Consider the following 21,565-nt stretch of genomic DNA (forward strand, 5'->3'; position numbering starts at 1 on the left):
CGAATAAGCCATGGGTGCCATGCTAGCTCAAACTGTAGGAAGTGAACAAAGGGCTATCTACTACCTTAGTAAGAAGTTCTAGGAGTACGAGTGTAAATACTCACAACTTGAAAAGACATGCCTCGCTCTTGTGTGGGCAACGAAGAAGCTACGCCATTACATGCTTAGCTACTCCGTCAAAATATACTCCAAAATAGATCCAATCAAATACCTCTTCGAGAAACCCGTCCTCAACGGACGCCTAGCAAGATGGACTTTGATGCTCTCAGAATTCGACCTCAAATACATGCCTTTGAAAGTTATAAAAGGTCGCGCCGTCGCCGAATTCTTCGCAGAAAATCTCATCAATGACGCACAAACAATAGACACTTCGTCGTTTCCGGACGAGGATATACTCCAAACTGATGTAGACTCCTGGGACCTTTACTTTGATGGAGCATCAAACTTAATAGGATTTGGAATAGGAGTGTTGCTCATTTCTCCTGAGGGCGAGCATACACCAATCACGGTCAAACTTGACTTCGAGGTGACAAATAACGCTGCAGAATACGAAGCTTGTCTCATTGGACCACAAGCGGCAGTGAGTTTAGGAATTAAAAACCTCCGAGTACATGGGGATTCATCCCTGATCATCAACCAAGTTACGGGATCTTGGAAAATTCGAAGCGAAAGCTTAGCACCATATCAAGCCAGAATAGGCCAAGTGGCCCAATTCTTTCATCACGTGACATATCTACACCTACCTCGGGAAGAAAATCAATTTGCGGATGCTCTTGCCAAACTCACATCTTTGATTAATATGCCAGACGACATGGTGGAAATGCCTTTATTCATCGAGCGACGGTCAGAGCCGGTTTATGTCCATCAAATCACCGATGAAGAGGAAATCGCACAGGAACCCTGGTTACAAGCAATCCTAAATTTCAAGCTCAACGGTACCTATCCACCGGATATGGACAAGAGGGGACAACGTGCTATACGCCTGCTAGCTTCCCAATACGTTCACATGCAAGGAGAATTATACAAGAGAACACCTCTTGGTGTAATCCTACGTTGCCTTGATCATTCACAGGCACGGAAAGTGATGGAAGAAGTCCACGATGGAGAATGCGGTCCTCACATGAGTGGACCCATGATGGCAAAGAAAATCACACGTTTGGGGTATTATTGGACCACAATGGAATCCGATTGCATCAAATACGTAAGACATTGCCACAATTGCCAAATCTTCGGGAATATACAACATGTCCCTCCTTCATTGCTCTATACGATGACATCTCCTTGGCCATTTTCTACCTGGGGAATCGACATAATCGGGAAGATAACCCCAGCCAGAACAGGAGGTCACTTTTTCATCCTAGTGGCAATCGACTATTTCACCAAATGGGTAGAAGCGGCTTCCTACACTAGTCTCACGGCCAAAAATGTAGCAAAGTTCATACAAAACAACATCATCTGTCGATATGGTTGCCCACATGAGATCATTAGTGATAATGGATCACATTTCCAAGCTGAGATTGAGCAGTTGCTAGCCAAGTACAAAATTAGACATCACCACTCTTCGCCATATAGACCACAGACTAATGGCGCGGTAGAGGCAGCAAACAAAAACGTTGTCACAATTCTCAAGAAAATGATTGACAAATATCGAGATTGGCCAAGCAAGATACCCTTTGCTTTGTGGGGATATCGTACATCTATTAGGATGCCCACTGGGGCTACTCCTTTGTATTTTACCTACGGCATGAAAGTTGTACAACCAGTCGAGCTAGAGATACCATCCTTGCGTATTTTACTCGAAAGTCAAATCCGAGAAGCCGATTGGAAGAGGGATAGATATGAAGAACTCATCCTCCTGGATGAACGTAGGCTACGCGCCTTGCACAATGTCCAAACATATCAAGCACGTATCAAACGAGCTTTCAACAAAAGGGTTAGGCCAAGAAACATCAAGGAAGGAGACTTAGTACTGAAGTCGGTTGGAGCTCTTTTACCTGTTGACCCACGGGGAAAATTCAAACCTAATTGGGCCGGGCTATTTCTAGTCAAATCCATACTTCCAGGGGGTGCGGTTAGAATCACAGACCTAGATGGGAATGAGTTTTCCAACCCAACAAACCTTGAAAACCTAAAACGGTATTATGCCTAGAATAGGAACAAAAACGCGCCTCGCGTAACCTCACGTGTCGCACTTGTGGCACTAAATAAACGGCCCTTGGCCAAGCTGAAATAAGCTAATGTCACTTTGCTCTTGCATTTTGACAAATTTGCCATCCTCATATCATCAAATAAACTAAACTGCACCTTCAAGCTCTTGCTTAGAACAATTATTCTTTTACATTTACTCGAACTACGCGCAAGGGTTTGATTTCATTTTCTAAATGAATACGTAGGCAGTCCTTCACAGGATACAACCCACCATTTTAAAATGAAAATAGAAGGACATTTGCATTGCATTTGGAATTCGACAAGAATAATAAATAGAAAATCGCAACGGTTTCATAACCACTTAACCTTTTTATTTCATTCATGTGAAGTCTATTGATCGAATACGAAAGAGGGGGGGGGGGTGAATTGAGTATTAAAAACGATGACCTCTTTTTCGAAATATATGATATAAATTAATTACTTGATTTTATTGATTAAAATCAACTAATTAAATTATTAACAATAAATGCAAAATCGAAATAACAATAATAAAGAGAGAGAAAGAGAGACACACAGGATTTTGAAGTGGTTCAGTTTCACAAGTCGAAACCTACGTCCACTATTCTCGATTAATAATTTTTAGTACCTTTCTCCGAATTACAAAAATTATCAATCCACTCGTATAATCAACTATATGATTATAACTCAGATTGAGTATCGCTAAATACTCTAGGTTGCTCTTACGTTAATAAGAAAAATACAACGACAAATACTAATCTCACGTTATGCGAGTGAGTATACTATCCTTGTGCATTTAGTATCCTATAACGATTTTTCTTTGAGTGATTGACAAATTTGATGCGTGATTTTTGTATAAGCAAATATGAAAATAAGAACTAAAGCTCAAATGATTTTTGCTTAAAAATATTTTTCTCTCTTGAAATTTGTAGATGTGTGTGTCAACTAAAATTGTTGAATGAATGAGAGTATTTATAGTAGAGTGAATTAGGGTTTGGAATGTTCTGGAATTAGGGCATAGGAATGTTCTGGAAATATAAAACTTGAAGAACAAGTAAGAAGCAAAAGGAAGGAGGAGTTTTGGCCTCCTAGGGTTTCGGCCACCCTAGGGTTTCGGCCTCCCTAAGGTTAGGCCCACCTAGGGTTCGGCCACTAGGGTTTGGCCGGCCTCTAGGGCTCCTTCGGTCCACTACTTGCTTCTATAGCCCGCAACAAATCGAGATAGAAGTTAGTTAAAGCTCTAGGTTGCATGACGATATAAATATCGTGTTACGAACCAATAGTTTATTTAACTTAAATTCTAATTAATTAATTCCAATTAAAATAAATACTCTCTAATTTTTATAAACCATTAAAAATATATTTTCCAAAAATTAACGCATCATTTTTGTCTAGCAATGAAGTTATGTCTATTAGGTCATAACTTCACTAACCTTTAAATCAAACAAAGTAAAACCATTACCGGATGACGACCTATACTATATAATCTTCAGTAGATCTTCAGTAAACGATTCGTCTCTTCACAAGTCTCTCATCTTGAGTCTCGTGGTTGATTTCCAATCTTGATCTTGCTTGAATGCATCGATCAAATGTATTTGAAGTTGTACCTCCTTGGTCCAAACTTCAAGCTTGCGTCATTGTAATTGTTCCTTTCTAAATTAAAACTTAAGCACACAATTACACGCATATGTTTATATATTAAGTCCACATACAAATCATTACTGTCATTATGAAAACAATTAATAAGGACTAAAGGTCCAACAATTCACCTTCTAATAGTAATAATACGCTACATAATAAAAATAAAAAAATAAGCTAGGATTCTAAAAACCCCACCTTTTTATTACAATAATAATAATAATAACAAATAATAATAAAGACTTGGGCTATTCCTCCATTTTCCCTTTTCCCTTATCATTCTTATCATATTTCTTGTCACGACCTCGAGCCGGACGCTCTTGCGCCACTTCGGACCTAATCACCAACGGTCTTTCTCGAGGCCTAGACTTCCCATCCTTGCCAATCACTTTATCCACGACAGGAGAGGTCTTCGGTTTCTTCGAAGGATGAACAACTCGAAACCCGGCTTCTTCCTCTCCCTCATTCAAATGCTTCTCTTTCTCCTTTTCAACCTCGCGCACCTTGTAGTCAACGGGCTCGCGCTTCCTCAATCTCTCACGCTCTTCCGGAGTAGTAGCTTCCCTCCGTCGCAGATAAGAATCTGACACCCATAAGGCATTAGCAGAAGAGTTCAAGAACCATACGTTTTTTTGGGCCCATTTAATGGCCCACTCCCTTCGGCTCTCTGTAGTAAGCGCCACGGCAGTCTGCGGGACGGTATCGAGCTTCGGGATCGTCTGCTTTAGTCCAACCTATCTCATTAGCCTTTCCGGGAAGATGCACACCATAAATTCCAAGCCAGGAATGCGCACAGATCGAGTAGGATCCAAAGAAGACACTCCAGTGACAGATTTGAGGTGCCACCACGGTACGATCCACCTAATCAAAGGGCCATCATCACTCTTCAGTTTGTTCTCCCAATAATTGTAGACCCGGGTGAAGTCTACCATGTAAAGCCTGATCCTCATTGCAATTGAACGAGCATGATAAGAAGGAACATGAACTGGGGGCTCGATCAATCGAAGCCGTTCCATAAGCCAAACCTACCAAAAGCGGGTATTAGACAACAACAAAAAAAAACGAAAAAAAAAAACGAAAAAAAAACAAAAAGAAGAAAAACAAAAAAAGAAGAAGAAAAAGAGAAGGAAACGTTCTTTTACCTGTAGAATGACGGGACTTCCCAAAAACGGTAGGTCGTGGTTGGCTTTCCTATTATCCAAGCCCAACAGGATCTCTCCTAGAGATAAACAAGCCGGGCTCCTGCGCAGCTCCATTTGCTCAACAAGGCCCAGAAGACGGGGATCACCTCTCAAGTCTTCATCAACATGCCCTTGGAAGACATATACATGCAACAAGCAAAATCCAAATGCCCTTCGCCTAGCAACATAAGAAACGGTGGGGTCGGCCCTGTTAATGAAACGGTCAATGAACTCCAATATTCGCACTCCCTTCGAGGTCACTAGACGGTCCACCTTAAGTTTAGTCAACCCAATCAAGTCTCTGAATTTGCTCTTATACCCTTGCGAAGTAGAAGGAATAGCAGGCAAGTGCTCTGGGTCCCATCCACCAATCGCAGCAATTTCTTCAGGAAATGGGCAAATATCGCCTCCAGGGAACGCAAAAACATGATAATTCGGGTCCGAATAATCAAGGCAAGCATCCAAGAATGGTTTGACAACCTTGATAAGCTTCAAACTCAACAATGATCCAAGATTATAGGCGCCCATATCATATTTCTCCATATTGGAAAATTCGTTGGTCCATTTTTTTAAGCGAATCTCCAAAGTATTCATGGTGAGGGATTATTTTAAGAATTTTATGTAATAAGACGAAGAAGAGACGGAAGAATTGTGTGAATAAAAGCTCTATCGACGTCTCTATTTATACTAATTTCTGTTTCCAAAAATCTGCGTAACATAATCACTGGGAACAGTGCAAAGACTGCTTTGCGCTCTTCAAAAGGACGCAGCTCATGCTGCGCCTCTTCCTCAGCTAGGTTTCTGTGATTTTCCGCGTTGGATCTTTCCTAATTCCGTGACGAATAATTTTCTATTCCTACGGGTTATTATTTTGGTAAATACGTGGAAATTACCATATTTCGTGTTTCCTAATTCCGCGGGCACGCATTTCGAGACGACATCGGCATTTTAGGAAATAATTTTCATACTAATTTAATTCATTTCAAAATTTATATATTTATTTCATTTATATTTCTTTTATTCCTTTTTTCATTTCATTTCTAAACTTATAGGTTTTTATTTTTTTTTATTTTTTCAGAGGTAACCCTCCCTACCGTCCGGTCATTTTCGACAATTTTTTTTTTGCATTTTGCGTGCTTTTGAGTCGTTCGTTTTGTGCTAATTTAGGCCGTATGTATATACAAATGTATGTTTTGCGTGATTTCTATGTAAATTTCGGCAGCATGACGGCGTAAACCGTCATCTACCAAACCTGTTCAAAGCTAACCTGCAGATACAAGCAACACAACCAGCAGCAAAGGCACTCAAGCCATCTTATATACAACCAAAAAAGGGAAATGTACAGCAAACTGGGGGCTCGAGCCCCAAACAAAGTCCGAAATGTTCAAAATGAAGGTCCAAAATGTACAAATGTGCAAAATACGGCCAACAAAAAAACAAAAAACAAAACAAAACTACTGCTGGTCACCCTCCAGCTCCGCAACTCTTGCCGCGAGAGCAGCAATCTCGGCGTCCCGAACCTCGAGCTCCCTCAACAAGCGAGCCGTCTCCTCTCGAGACTGAGCCAACTCTCGCTCCAGCTCGCGGTCCCCCTGCAAAACAACAAAATTGGCTCATGTCAATCATTTCAAGCAATTACAAGAAAAATCAAAATTCAAAAAAAAAATGAAATGAAATAGGCACAAGGTTCATACCTGACGACCTCGACCGCCGATAAATGCCTTGACGGCAGTAGCTCGCAGCCGGTTGGCCACCCTCCACAACGCCACGAACTGAGACGGCGCAACCTGCATTTTCAAAAGAAGTTCTCAATAATTGAATAAGTTCAACCAAATGTGTTCTTACACAAAAATTTATGCAAATTAGAGGCTCACCCTCCGAATCAGATGCTGCCAATCGTCCAGGCCAGCATCCGTCACAGCCATGTCAAAGTCACGCAGCTCGGAGATCGTCGTCCTCCGGGTCGCGTTAGTGTACTCGAGGGTCTCGGGGTACTTTGGGGGCTCGATGCCCACCGCCTCAACCTCCTGCAAAGTCAAATGTTTCTCATTAACCGATGATCTTTCATCGTAGTTTTAAAATCAAAAAAAGGAGAGAAAAGATGCTCACCACAACCGGCCAGTACGCCAACCTCCCGTAGAGGAACGCCGAGTAGTCCTCACCAGGAAGAAGGAGGGCGTCACCACTAGCGCCAGCCAAGTCGGCCTCCCTCTCAGCCTCAGAAGGCTCCCTGAACATTGTCCTAGGAGGATCGATAGGAACCGTCAACACATCCCGAGAGCACTGACGAGCCAAACGCTCGCCCAAGTACCACACAGGACCCATCGACGTCCTCAACAGCAGCCGGCTCGAGCTCCTATGCCGAAGGACCTCAGCCACAACAAGCATTTATTCCTTCACAGGTGTTTCGACACGCCTTCATTATATTTCCTCAACGAGAGTAAGCGGATAGACTTTCTTTCTCGAGACATGGAGATTAGTTCCCGATTATGTTCCCCAACGAGAGTAAGCGGATAGACTTTCCCTCTCGAGCCATGGAGGTCAACCTCAGCCCTTATTTCTTCCGAAGTTTGTTTGAAGCTGAACACGAACAGATTTCTTCCAGCAGTTCCCGCCTGTGTCCTGCTGCTCACAATATTTCTTGTTTCCCCTCGGAGTGCGATAAAGGTGTCGTTCTCCAGAAGTTCCCAAACCAATAGAGTTCCTACACTCGAGCCTTATTTACCTTTAGTTTAAACTTATATTCGGGCCTCCTTCCCGCCAATGCTTTCCTTTAGGGCCCCATACCCTAGCACCAATCCTTATATATCTTTTAGGTCTTAACCTTAGCTCCTACGCTTAACCTTAGCTCCTATGCACCTCCGGAAGCATCTCGAGAAAGAAGTCTCATGTATGGTCTCTTCTTATGGCTGGCGAGCTTCCTTACGTAGTCTAATGGACTTTAAACGACCCTCCCTGATAGTCGACAGACTCTAAAATGTTCCCGACGACAGGTCCTTGGTTCAGACCCCTTGAGCCGCCTCGCGTCGCCATAGTCGTCAGGTTGTAATCTTCGATTGACCAAATGGCTATACTTTGACTTTCGCCTTGTCCAAGCCTCAGTCAAAGTGGGGGCTCTGTAGATACCTCATTTCTGCACCTCTCGCAAACCACCCGGTGATGATTGGGCCGCATGTTTGGTACGCGGAACGATTTGTGACAGTTCGTAAGTTTATCGTCAAGTGATTGCTCAAACACTAATGTCTACCTCTTAATTGTCATCTACGCGCCGATACGGTCGTTTTGACAGTAATTAGAGTATATTTGGAGTCCGGGCCTAAAACCGTCTTCATTTTCTGATAACCGTTAAATCCCGAGTCAGAATGTTCTGGAATGTTCCGGATATTTCTACTCCATATTTTTATAAATATTTCATAATCTTTATCCTTTGGTAAAAAATTTCCCGTAATATTCATACAAAATATTAAGGAAAACAAAAATATTCCGTCCTACCAAAACTTAAACACGGAAATCTTTCTTCCGCAGGAGGAAACCACTTGGGAAAAGACGCAGCAGGTGCTGTGCCTCTTCCAAAAGACGCAGTGGCTGCTGCGCCTCTTCCCAGGTCCTTTTCTGCGTGTTTCTCGTATCTTTTTCATATCTTTCCGAGATTCACTTTCAAAGTTTCTCCGAAACCCTAATTCCTTCACGTGATTAGTATAAATAGGAGCCTTCGCTCCTCATATTTCTCACGCGAGTGTCCGCCCTTCTCTTCTCCCTTTGCATTCTAGACCTTTGTTCTTACTTTTTGGCGTCAACGTGCTTGAACATTCGACCACGTAAGCTCGGATCCTTCTGAGTACCAGCCTCGTTTGCATGACCGACTAATTTGACCAACTCCACATCAATCAACTTAATTAATCTAATCATTTTCCTCTTACAAGGGCACTCTCGTTGCATTCGAATCGAGCATCACTAATCGATAACTTAGTTCATCTCATTTCGTCAAACATGTAATTCTGAGGGTGTATATCTCTCTTTTAATTATTGTTATTTTCCTTTTGTATCATCAATTGTAAGGTTTATGTCGAAAATACCTTTTAAAACCGATTTCTAAAACCTCGTTTAAAACCCTTTTTTACGGATTTCCAGAAGACAAACCGTCGAGAAAGGACACAGCAACTGCTGCGCCTCTTCGAAGGAGCGCAGTTCCTGCTGCGCCTCTTCGTGAGGCTGCCGCAGTTCCTGCTTCCTTTCTTCTTCCTTCTCCTCTGTAATTCGTTCGTCTTTTATTCGTTTTCGTTTGTTCTTGTTAATTCTTTGTTCCAATCACATATTAATTTCACATGTATTTATTATTCATCATTAACATGTTTAATTCGTCATTAAATCCGATTTAAATCCCTTATAATCTCATATTTGCGGGTTTTCGTCATAAAACTCAATCCGGGTTGTAGGAATTCGATTTGTTCATATTGAGTTTCTGGAATTCGACCTTTGATATATTTTCATCTGTCTATTATATTATTCGTCATTAATTCGTCATGTTTAACCTATTTTGTTCACCCATGTCACTAATCAGTCATTCATCCATGTAATTAGTTCGTTTGCATCCGTCTCATCCATGTTTATTGCTTTTATGACCCTTAAATCACATGTAAATAACCTGTTAATCACTTCCATCCGAGTAAATATGTTAATCAATCATTTAAATTCACGAATTAATATTAACGATTTGCAGTTCCGACTTCACAGCCAGAACTCACCCTTGGAACAGACGCAGCATCTGCTGCGCCTCTTCCAAAGGGCGCAGTCCTGCTGCGCCTGTTCCAGGATGAGTTATGCCTCTGAACTTCCGTTCTGCCTTGACCTAGTTTATTAGCTTGCGTATAATTGACTATTATTCGTATTATCACCTACTGATGTGTTCGTTAATTCTTTCTTTTATTTCCTTTTTCTCAAATCATCCGTTTTAAAGGTATTTTTGACATAAATCGCTAAACTCATTGTAATTATTGTAATTTTATCTTTGTATTTTGTATCATTTGTATGCCTTCGTATGTAATTGAGCATTAAATCCTACTTTGACATTAATTGTATGCTAAATTGCGTGTCAACCGACTTAGTCTAATTCTCACATGCTAGGATTAAAACTTGGATGTTGCATTGCATTCATATAATCGACGATATATCGAGTATAAATGATGTCCCTAATCATTAGTAGAGGCCGCTATCGAGGCGGGTGGGATTAAGTGCTCGATCAAAAGAGCTTCCTAATACGTACCCTCACCCCTTACTCCAGATCTCTGTGAACATCCATGTTCATTGGCATCCACGAGAGTCATTCTAGACATAGAATGCTAAGGGTAACGATTGCTTAGTGTTCATGTCTCTACTTTGTGTCTTGACATGACACGAGGTATTTGAACGGTTCCAATTTCCCAAAAAAAATTGGTGGCGACTCCACAAAATGCAAACGCGTGTTCTCTCCCTCCCAAGCGCCTCCGTGGGCCCCCGCTGTCCACACATCCATGTCTTATGATGCTAGTTTAGAATTTCTGGAATTCTTTGCTTTTGTTCATGATAGTGTTGGATCGGAGGATGATGACTTGCAGGACGTTCTTACCATTTTGGATCTTCCCCCTCTTTCCAAGGTTCATGCCCTTAAAGATTTGGATAATGATCTTTTTAGACAAAATCAATTTGTTGATGCGAGTAGTTGCTATGATAAAGCATGCCGTCTTTTGTGTTTTGCTATAAATGATAAGTCTGGCTTTGATAAAAATTGTGTTTTACATCTTGCCATCTCTTTGTGTTTAAATTTAGCAGCTTGTGCGACTAAGTTTCAGGCATTCCAGGGGGCTTTAATTTTCTATTCTATGGTCTTGAATTTTTTTCCTCATAATGTTAAGGCGCTTTTCCTTAAAGCGGTGTCTCTTAAAAGTTTGAATAAGTTATCAGAAGCACAAGACTCTTTAGATGAGGCCGTGTTGGTGGAGCCTCAAAACCGTGATATTCTTAGGGAGTTGGAGGATATTAAGAAGCTTAAAGCTCTTAAACCAAATGGTAAACGCGTGGTTTATCGCTCTTTGGATGCTACGGATATTAGAAAACGAAAAAAGCCAGCATCTACTGTTGAAATTCATAAAACTGGTGTGTTGAAAGAGTTGCCTGAGGTTGCACTTTATGAAACATCGAAGTTATCTACTAGTTATGTCGATACCTCGTCATTATATAATATGGACCTGGGTAGTGCTAGCAATTGTGCTGCTAATTACTGTGATAATGCTGAAGCTAGTTCTAGTCGCTCTCAGTTGAATATCGACTTCAATCCTTGTTCTAATCAAGATGAAGATGTTCAGGGACATTTTCATGTTGTTGCGGATGCTAAGTTTCAGCCCCTGTTTGAAGTGGGGGTTGAAGCTTCTTCTAGTAGGGGCATATTATTGAACAATGACATGGTCTGCGATAATTTTAAAATTAGTAGGATCTCAGATATGGTGATAGATAACGACTCCAATACTGAGACTTGCCCTCGCTCGTTTGGGCTATGTGCTAGTCACATTCCCGCTGCCAAATCTACCAGATATAGTTTCTCCAACAAAAATCAAACCCATAAAAAACCGTGTCTCTCTTCCAAAGATTATGAACACTTGATGTTAGGGAAGAATATGCAATTTTTTTCATCCAAAGTCGGGGGCTTATATGAAAGTTCGCCCCCTCTCTACTAAACCTTCTATCTTGACGGGAACTCCCCATGAGAAGTCTTCTTGGGAAGCAGTAGTTCCCTCCTCTTCTCCATTGCCCGTGAATCTTTGTCTTGCTACGGGCTTTAGGCCGTCTGAAGATTTGAAAATTTCTGTTGATGAGGCAGCTAGTCGTCTTAATGTTAAAAGACCACGTTTGTCCCAAAAGGAGAGTCCAGTAAGTAATAACATCTCGGTTTGTGAAGTGGCAACACTTGATAGCTCTCTTACGAAGCATTCTCTCATGGACCTTTCTTCTCCAACAGAAGCAGTAGTTCCTTTGCTCGAGGAGCAATTTATGAGTACGATTATAAACCCAAGAATACAGAGTTGGTCCACGAAGAGGTTATTTTTCAAGTAGATAAGAAGATACGACTATCGTCTGACCTTTCTTTAGTTAGTAAGGTCTCCACGTTTCAGTTTCTTGCTGTGCCCAAAGAAGATTTCAGCAAGAATCGTAGTCGTAAGATGGTTTACCCTTATTGCCATGGTCGTGTGGCTCGAGATGGTCTCAATTTGAGGAAAAGATCTCAGGTTATTAGTGTCGACCGTTCTGTTTTTCTTTGTATTTTTTGGTGAAAGGTAAGTATTATATATAAAAGAAACGTAACCATACACGAGACTTTTTGGGTTAATCCGAGAAGGATAACCCAATACACACTCCAAACCCAAGGCCCGCCTTTTGAGTCAACAAAATAAAATTACATCCAAAAACCAGACAACAAAAGGGGAAGTAAAACGACATCAAAACCAAATTGGGGGAAAATCAAATCCCTAAAAATCGTCTTTCTCCAACCTCCGCAAATCCACACTAGCAAGAATCTCATCGGAGCGGTTAAATCAGCTAAACGAAAGGAGTCTCATGGGAATCAGTTTGAAGAATATTTTTATCCTCCTTTTAAGAAATGTCGTCTTTCTATTAATAACTCTTGTAATATTAGCTCGTTTCGTTGTACTGCAAGTAGTTATGGGGTTTCTAGTATCCCCCAGTTTCTATGGTAGTTTGACTATGTAATCTCCGTTTTTATAGTTTCTACTAGTGTAACACCCGTGAAAATTCACGGGGTTGTTTTAAATTTTTGAAAATTAGATTTATTTGTTAAATTTGTAAATCGAATGTATCATGGACTCACGGTTTATCTAATTATTATAAAATATAAATATATAAATTAGTACGTCTATATACATCTATATTTGAGAATAAATGCACTGTTGTTGCTTCTCTATAGTGAGTTTTCAAGAGGATCTTAAGGTTGGTTTGAATCTACAATATTGATCAAATCAATTGCATTAAGATGAAACTTTTTTTTTTGAAACAACACAGGGCGTTATATTTTTTTTTGTCAGGTTTTAGATAAGAAGTCCAAACCAAATCGAATATCAGATTTTATTAAATAATATTGGGTCTTACTATACTTTCACTTTAACTTGATGATTCTCCATAAATTTTTATTTGAGTTTTAAAGAGCTTGGTAATACGGTTTGGATCACGTATATTTCATCCAATATATTCGCATATCAAAATTCGGATAGTTAAAAAAGTTGATTTGATCGAATATCGGATCCATGCTATAGGAGAGTACTGAATCACTATTTAATCTTCAAACCTTAGACATGTTATTTATACAGAATAAGTTTATCATCCCAGTAACGGTAATAAACTATAATAGTAAATCGGTAAAATTTACTCGTATATCCCTTACAAAAAATAAAAATAAAACAAATGACTGAGATCAGGCCGCAACAACCAACTTCGACATGGGGTTAATGGAGATTTTCTTTTGGGGAAATTGTTGATGTGGGAAATAATCTGTATACTTCCCCTTAATTTAGAAGGATTATAACGATTTAATAAAGATGATCTAAGGTCATAAAATAAAATACATAAACATAAGTAAAAAGATTTAGAATTAACCTCCGGTCCTAGCAAATATGGCCTAAGAACAATACCAAAGTAGGTATTCGCCTATATATGAAGTGTGTTAAATTGTCATCTAGTGAGTCATCTAGTGAGGATCGAACCCATGACCTCTTGGCTTGTGTACCCTCACTATTACCACTATGACACATTCAACTTGTTGATATTAAATACAACTGATTATATTTAACTACGAATTAACAGATTAATTCGTCCAAACTAACCTTATATATATTTAATTAAATATAACTTATTATATTTAATTTACGAATTTACAGTTAATTCGTCTCAACTTAATATTATTTAATTTTCATTAAATAATTATCTCATCAACACATTGACTAACTTTTTAGTCATTTTGGGCATCAATGTAATTATATTTCTATAACCACATTTCTCAATTACGTCCTATAGGTGTGACCTTTAGGGACCAGTTGATCACCGCCATCTTTATGATAATAACGTCAAACTTTCTAGCAAACCAACCGTTATTAGGTAAACGTTAATCAACTGATTAAATATACGAAGTATACCCTTGTGAACCTGTAAGAGATTTACAAATGTTATCACACTAATTTGTGGAGGACACCAGCTCCAACAAACTCCCACTTGTCCTCACAAGTGTATGTGCGATAACCGATTCTCATATCCTTTAAAATTTCTCCCACTCAATGTAAAACAATTTGCAAATCCGAATTCACAAAGGTCGTATTTTACAAGCGATCAGTATCAAGAGTGGTTTTCCCGACTAGAGAGTAACTTAACTGATAAACTAATCAACATTCGAGCATGGCCATGCATTTCAATTACAACTCCTCGAGTGGCCCTGAGAAATAACTATACTTGATAAGGGATGGATATTTTCCTCAACTCAAATCTTGCAGATGTAAGCACAGTATGAAATGACCCAGAAAAAATCTACTTAGCCCCGATTCACGGTGACGTGAGAAAGAAACCAAAGTCACCCAAAGACTGCCTTAATCTCAAGAGACAGTTGATAGTCAAAAGAATCGACTCTAGGTACACAATAGATGTCCTATCCACGACCTGGCACCGAATGTTATAAAACATTTAGGACTCCATTACGTTGTCACAAATAAAAATTGTCCTACGAGGTATCGTCATAATCTCGTATCTGTGATCGATTAGTCAACCGTTTAACTTATGGCTCGTTGAACCCACCATCAATCGACTGCACAATATAATAGCCGGAGTTATCATCTCACATTGGCGATTACGGACCAAAACAAATATAATGTAATTCAGTTCACTTTGTGGCGTTCAATGTTGTCAGTACAATCCACATGAAAAACAAAATATTATATATATAAAACAATGAAGTTATAAATAATATATGAAAAAGATAATGTATCAAATCCATAATCAAGTACTACAACTTAGGAACATGTTTAATTCCCATAGAATTAACATGCCCTACATGCTTATCATAATTCAACGGTTTGGTGAGAGGATCTGCGATGTTATCATCCATCGCAATATTGTCAATCACTATCTCTTCTTGCTCCACGTAATCACGGATCAGGTAAGCCTTCCGAAGTACATGTCTAGATTTGTTGCTAGACTTTGGCTCCTTAGCCTGGAAGATGGCACTTCTATTGTCACAATAGATGGTGATCGGGTCATTCGAACTAGGAACTACCGAAAGCCCTTGTAAGAATTGACGCATCCATATCGCTTCCTTTGCTGCCTCCGAAGCGGCATAATACTCGGATTCAGTAGTAGAATCTGCTACAACACTCTGTTTGGAACTCTTCCAGCTGACCGCAGCACCATTAAGAGTGAAGACGAACCCGGACTAAGATTTTGAATCATCTCGATCCGTTTGGAAGCTAGCATCTGCGTAACCGGTTGCGCATAGCTTAGTATCACCTCCTTAAGTCAATACCCAATCCTTAGTCCTCCGTAGGTACTTGAGGATATTTTTGACTGCTATCCAGTGTGTTTCACCTGGAGTCTTTTGGTATCGACTCGTCATACTCAATGCATATGCCACGTCTGGACGTGTACATATCATGGCATAAATGATCGATCCTATTGCAGAAGCATAAGGAACACGACTCATGCGCTCAATACCTTCAGGCGTCGTGGGTGACTGGGACTTGCTCAACTGCATCCCAGTCGTCATAGGAATGTTCCCTTTCTTGGAGTTGGTCATGCTGAACCTCTCAAGAACCTTATCTAGATAAGACTCCTGACTAAGTGATAACGTCCTTCGTGATCTATCTCGGTAGATACGGATTCCCAAAATACGCTGTGCCTCACCCAGATCTTTCATCTGAAAATGGTTCTTCAACCATTCTTTAACCGAAGAAAGGAGAGGAATGTCATTCCCAATCAAGAGTATGTCATCGACATACAATATCAAGAATACAATCTTGCTCCCACTCGACTTGATATATAAGCGTGGTTCTTCGACCGATCGAGTGAAACCATACTCTTTCATCACTTGGTCGAAACGATGATTCCAACTCCGAGAAGCTTGATTAAGTCCATAAATGGAACGCTTAAGCTTGCATACTTTCTTAGGATGTTTAGGATCTATGAAACCTTCGGGTTGCACCATGTACAACTCTTCCTCCAAATAACCGTTTAAGAAGGCGGTTTTCACATCCATTTGCCAAATCTCATAATCATGAAATGCGGCAATCGCTAAGATATCCGAATGGAACGTAGCATGACTACAGGTGCAAAAATCTCATCATAATGCAATCCTTGCACTTGAGTGAAACCTTTTGCCACAAGTCGTGCCTTATAGATATCTGGTTGCGCGTCTACAGAACGCTTTATTTTGTAAAGCCATTTGCACTGTAGATAGACCTGGCAAAACGGGTCACTCGGGTCGGGTACGGGTCAGGTCATTTTGGGTCGGGTCATTTCGGGTCTGTCACATATTTCGGGTCGGGTTGGGTCGGGTCGGGTCACTTTCGGGTTTCGGGTCACTTTCGGGTGACCTGTTGTCGGGTCATTTCGGGTCGGGTCATTTTCGGGTATAGGTCATTTTGGGTCAGGTTGCTTTTGAGTTAATGGCTAAGCACTTAAATTAATACTATTTTGATTAAGAAATACTATTTTGCAAATTTAACTATTTATTAGGGATTATTGTAACTAATGAAACTTTATTTTGATATATATAGTATTAATATGAGTTAGTACTAGTCGTTTCGGATAATTTTGGGTCACTTCAAGTCATTTGGGATCAGGTCAGTTATGTGTCGGGTTTTTTCGGATTGGGTCACCTCGGGTCGGGTCAACATTGGGTCAGACAATGTTCGGGTCGGGTCTGGGTCGGGTCGGGTCAATTCGGGTTTCGGGTCATTTTCAGGTCTCGGGTCAGCCTTTTCGGGTCGGGTCATTCGGGTCTGACCCATTTTGCCAGGTCTAACTGTAGAGGTTTTACCTTATTAGGTAAATCAACTAGATCTCATACGTTATTCTCATACATGGAGTCCATCTCGGATTGCATGGCTTCGAGCCATAGCTTTGAGTCGGAACAGGTCATAGCACCTTTATAGGTTGCGGGTTCATTACTTTCTAGAAGTAAAACATCATTATCCTCGACCATACCAATGTATCTGTCCGGAGGATGAGAGTCTCTACCCGACCTCCTATGTTCCTCAGGAATATTAACCGTAGCATAAGTTGGAGGTACAGCTTCCTCCATCTGTTCCTCGGTTGATAGTTCTGGAATCTCCGACAGCTCGAAGGTTCTATTACTCGACTTGTTCTCGAGAAACTCTTTCTCTAAGAACGTCGCACTAGCCGCAACAAATACTCGATGTTCGGTAGGCGAATAAAAGTAATGACCAAATGTTCCTTTTGGATAACCTATAAAGTATATCTTGACCGATCGCGGGCCGAGCTTATCCTCGTGTCTCCACTTGACATAAGCCTCGCAGCCCCAAACCCGAATAAAGGACAAGTTAAGTACCGTTCCCTTACACATTTCATATGTAGTCTTGTCGACAGCTTTAGACGGACTTCGGTTAAGTATAAGAGCAGCTGACAAAAGAGCATAACCCGATAATGAATCAGGCACAACGGTGTGACTCATCATGGATTGAACCATATCAAGTAAGGTTCAATTTCTCCGTTCGGACACACCATTTAATTGAGGTGTTCCAGGTGGAGTTAACTGTAGAGAGATTCCACAGTCTTTCAGGTGTTGATCAAACTCATTTAAAAGATATTCGCCACCCCGATCTGGACGGAGTGCTTTAATCTTTCTACCCAGTTGGTTCTGCACCCTATTCTGGTATTCCTTGAATTTCTCAAAGGACTCACTTTTATGCTTCATTAAGTAGACATATCCGTATCTACTCAAATCGTCCGTGAAAGTGATAAAATATCTATAGCCATCTCTAGTGGTAATTGACATAGGTCCACATACGTCCGTATGTATGAGTCCTAATAGGTCACTAGCGCGTATTCCAACATCTTTGAAGGAAATTCGAATCATCTTGCCAATGAGACATGATTCACACGTGCCATATGCAGAAAATCCGAATGAGGGAATAGTCCCATTATCGACGAGTTTCTTTACGCGTTTCTCATTTATGTGTCTCATTCGACAATGCCATAGATAGGTTTGATCTTTGTCACCAACCTTTAATTTCTTATTATTCATGTGTAATACTTCCGTGGTTTGATCTAAGATATAAATTCCATTCATGGAAACTGCTTTGCCATAAATCATTTCATTAAAAGAGAAAATACAACTATTATCCTTTATTGAAAATGTAAAACCGTCTTTAGCAAGTACGGAAACAGAAATAATGTTCTTAGATAAATTGGGTACATAGTAACAGTTATTTAATGATAACTCAAAACCACTAGGGAGTTGGATTACATATGTTCCCTTCGAGGCAGCAGCTACTCGTGCTCCATTCCCGACTCGCAGGTCCACATCACCTTTTTCGAGAGGTATGATGTTCTTTAGGCCCTGCAAATGATTACACGGATGAGAACCACAACCAGTATCTAGTACCCAAGTTCCGAAACTTGCATGGTTAATCTCAATCATATGAATATAAGATGACATACCAACAGGAACGACACGGCCTGCCTTGATGTCCTCACGGTAGACGGGACAGTTCCTCTTCCAATGTCCAGTCTTGTGACAATGGTGGCACTCTATGTCACCGCCCTTGCTCTTTGTCTTGCCCTGTGAGCCACTAGTCTCACCAGGCGCACTCTTACCATTTTCTGGCTTCTTAAACTTTGGCTTACCTACAGTTAGGTCGCCATGAGCCTTGCCCTTACCTTTACCTTTGTTGTGAATCGTGAGAACATCCTGCTTCATGCTCCTACTCAATTTCATATCCTTCTCGGTCTGTACGAGAAGGGAGTGTAGCTCATGAGGACTCGTTTTCAAGTCATTTATATAGTAGTTCGCCCTGAAAAGGGCAAAACCATCGTGAAGAGAATGAAGCATTCAGTCAATGACAATGCTCTCACTGATTCTACAATTCAGTGACTTTAGTTTCTTGACATTCTCAATCATGTGAAGAATGTGTGGGCTAACCGGTTGGCCCTTCTGGAGTTTCGCATCAAAGAAGCGACAGGTATGCTCATATGTAACGATTCTCGGTGCCTTTGAGAACTCGTTAGTGAGCGTGGTGAAAATCTTGTTTGCACCTTGGGCAATGAAGCGTCTCTGCAAATTGGTTTCCATTGCAAAGATGAGTACGTTCTTTATCGCACCCGCTTCCATAACGAAATCACTATAAGCGAGTGACTCGTTGACTCCTGCATTTGGGCCTGGTTGACCGGTATTGGCTCGATTAAATACATGAGCTTACCGTCGGCATGGCGACATTCCGTAGTGCCGCCTCCCGATCCGCAAAATTGGACCCATCATTCTTGATCGAGTGGACCGATTCATTTGGTCCATGAACATTTTAAGCCAAGACGAACGATCTAGTGTGGCACTAGGCATTGAGATTGCGTTATTTCCAGCCATTTGTTGTGTAACAAAGATTATTGATAATAAGCGTGTTCTACACTGCGAAAGAAGAATAAACTAATAAGCATGCATCGTTTTTATTTTAAGTCTAATGAACTAATGTCATAACGCGAAGACTCAAAAACATTTATACAATTGACCTCCCTCAAGAATTATATAAATGACCCCAAGACTCAATTCTCTGTAAATTGATAAGCTAACTTGTTAGCTAATTCTACCGTTAGAATTCTTGGTCGATAAATTTCTGTAAATACTATCTTTAGTCCATCATAATCACGAGAAACTCTTCGGACTACAATGTTGAGGTAAACTAAGTCAACACAACTACTTACCCAACGTAGAAGGGGTCATATTAGGCCTACCGACGAAGAAGGGATTCATAGATGTTTGCCCTTATAAAGACTAATCTCAATTTCCGTTTTAGAGGAATATCCCATCAACTTTTTAATTCATTTTAAGTGAACTATAATCTAGCATGCGAGAATGATTTAAACTAAGGTGATGGCTTAAAGACTGTGACATCTGCATGTCCATGAAAACTAACATACAACCTATATGAGTCAATTTTCATGCATTTTAGTAGTAGGTGGTTTGGTTTTAGGCGGAATATGATGCAATTACTAGCATGTGAATGAAAACCAATAAAATGAAAAACGTAAAAAAAAAAACAGTAAAAGTCCTAGTGTGGCCTATCCTATCAAAATGAACAATAAATACAAGTTTGGAATCCATCCTTGGACCCGAGAAGCTTGTCTTGATGTTCCATCTTGATCCATGTAGCGGGAGTGAACTTGAATCTTCATCTTTAGTCTTCTTTGAAATTACAATAATTAAAATTACATAATTGACCTATTAAGTACATTCTAATTTCAAAACCCAAAACTAAAATAAAGGAGATTCGAGATCTCATAATTACATAAAAATCATGTTTCCTTCATTACGAAAACATGATTGACTAAGGCCACACTAAGTATTACATTATACAACTGATTGCAAAAATTAAATACGTAAATAAAATTCATTCATTCGATTCATTCAACATAATTAAAAGCATCAACTAAAATAAATAAAACATACATAATACAATAAATTAATTATGTTGATTAATTTATCCAAACCACCTATTTAAATTAAATTAACTGACAATTCCGCAACTTAATCACATTAATTCATACATAATCCATATTAAACTTGTAATATGAATTCTATCCGTCAAAATTTTAAACTGCTTTAAAATAACTCGGTATCATTAAATTGTGAACCGATTCACAATAACTAATTGGCCAAAAAAAAATCCAATTATTTTATTTTTAAATTGGTCACGGCTAAAAAAACAGAAAAAAATATATTTTTTTTTGTTTCAGCTGAACGGCTGAAAATTAAAAAAAAAACCTTTTCCTATTTTAATTTGGTAAATAGGAAAAACTTTCCATAATTTTTTTTCTATTCTATTTCGGTAAAAGGGCAAATAAAAATTTCCTATTTTTTTTTCTTCTCTCTCGGTTTACCAAAAAAACAAAACAAATTTTTTTTTTATACGGTAAACCCTAAAAAAAACACCCTTCCCCTTTTTTTTCTCTTTTGCGGCACTTATGCCCTAATTCAAAGATATGATGAAAAAGTTTAAGTTGCTATTAGGACATGATGTAGCAAATACATTAACAAACATTATTAAACGTATATGCTAAAACTATATAGCAAAAACGAATTCTTATATCAATGACATGATGATACTATATGTAATTTAACTTAATCTGCATTAAATCAAAATCTACCAAATTCTTCATATAATAATTTTAACCGATTAAAACAATGATATGATCTATAGAAATTGGTTATATATCATCAAACAAAAGGAAAAACGAAAGAAGAAGAAAGAAAAAAAACAGGCCGAAAAAAACGAAACCCTAATTTTTTTTTCGAAAATCAGGTTATTGTTTACATACAATTTTTA

The sequence above is a fragment of the Silene latifolia genome, chromosome 5, assembly GCF_048544455.1.
Source record: "Silene latifolia isolate original U9 population chromosome 5, ASM4854445v1, whole genome shotgun sequence".
Lineage (NCBI taxonomy): Eukaryota > Viridiplantae > Streptophyta > Magnoliopsida > Caryophyllales > Caryophyllaceae > Silene > Silene latifolia.